The sequence below is a fragment of the Arachis ipaensis genome, chromosome B08, assembly GCF_000816755.2.
Source record: "Arachis ipaensis cultivar K30076 chromosome B08, Araip1.1, whole genome shotgun sequence".
Taxonomy (NCBI): domain Eukaryota; kingdom Viridiplantae; phylum Streptophyta; class Magnoliopsida; order Fabales; family Fabaceae; genus Arachis; species Arachis ipaensis.
Window position 1 is genome coordinate 16,647,317 of NC_029792.2, and position 1,572 is coordinate 16,648,888.

At 29.6% G+C, this 1,572-nt stretch overlaps 1 protein-coding gene across 2 annotated transcripts in view; it reads left to right on the forward strand.

Moving 5' to 3' along the window:
* The window catches only part of LOC107614078 (transcription factor bHLH123), a 6,209-nt gene continuing 5,625 nt past the window's right edge, over positions 989 to 1,572 (forward strand). For both annotated transcript variants that reach the window (XM_016316305.2, XM_016316306.2), the window contains exon 1: positions 989 to 1,426. The gene's annotated coding sequence lies outside the window, so the exon portion shown is untranslated. The remainder of the gene's footprint in view (positions 1,427 to 1,572) is intronic.

The window sequence follows — 1,572 nt, forward strand, 5'->3', positions numbered from 1 at the left end:
TGATTAATATATTCATTTATTATTAAAAATAAAATAATTATTTTTTTATCCTATAATTTTTTCTCGTTGATTTTTTTTATTAAAAATAATTGACCTTAGTGACCATAGTAAAAGTAGTGGGAGGAAAACTTTTACTTGCTTCTCAAGTTGGATCAAACTTAGATCATTATATTCGAATAATTTGTTAGTCGCATAAATTAACCTATATAATTAATTTGGAGTGGTCAACTCCAGACTTGGACTAATAGAGTTGGGTGCAGTTTATTTAGGTAGTATTTATTTTTAGATATTGAAATTGAAATTAAAAAATTACAATTTGGTTAATAACAAAAATTAAAATTTTAATTTTAAAATATAAAATTTTAATTCTTTTATTATTTTTAAAAAGTTAAGATACAATAAACTAAAATTTTTAGAGATAAAAAATAAAATTTACTTTTAAAATTTGATAGAAGAGGATAACGGCTGTTAAAAATAAGGTGTATGAGATATAAGTTTCACATTCCAGGAAAAAAAAATTTAAGGTAGAGGAAGAATTGAAATTAAATTTAGTATATCGTTTAAACTACTAAAATAATTAGTTCATAAGGGGGAGAATAATAATCAGAAGTAATAATAAAAATCTAATTTAATTTGTATCAACAGCTAATTTGTAATTTCCATGTACGTAGGTAGGAAGTTATGTCAGTGAAATAAACGACGTACAGAAAATATTCTCCTAATTATAAAATCAAATATTAAATAAGAAAAGATTATTCTCTTTAATTTAATTCCCCTCATCATACGGTCTCACCCCTAATAAAAAAAAAAAAAAGAAAAGATTGAATTTTATTAATTCGTGTGTTGAGTCTTATCAAATGTCAAAGTTGTGTCAACGATATTCCGGTTAGTCGGTTAATTTCTACCTCTCTTCTCTCTTTGATCTTATTAGCTTCCTTCTCCAAATATAAATACTCACAACTACCCACCATTTTCCTCTTCCTTTCTTATTATCGAACTCACTACTCTTTCATACAAATTAAACTAACCTATCTATGTTCATTTTCATAATTAGCTAGGAGGCTGAACCATTTTCTCAAGATTCATTTTCATCGAACAAGGAAATTAAGCATGGCAGAAGATCAATTTCAGGCAAGTGGAAACTGGTGGGAGAATCCAGCTATCAGGAACAATTGGCAACCGCATCAGCAACAACAAGATGAATCAGATCACATGATGAAACCAACAAGGGTTTCTATGGATTCCTCGGGTGGTGGCGCTGCCGGTGGCGGTTCGTCTTCTGTGGTGTTCCATGACCCACAGAAGCTTCAGCCTCCGGATTCTGCCGCGGCCGCCACTTCTTCCACTGACCCCAACTTGCACTTTATGGCTTTAGGCCTCTCTTCCCCGCCCATCGATTGGAATCAACAACCATCCTTCTTGTAAGTCCATTATGATCTTCTCATTTTTTTAATAAAACAAAGTATACACTTTTGAAAAACTTTGTAAGTATTTCTTCCTATCATTTTAATCATTGATTTTTGTTTACATATATTATATATTTTTTATAATTAAGATCAACATATAAAACTA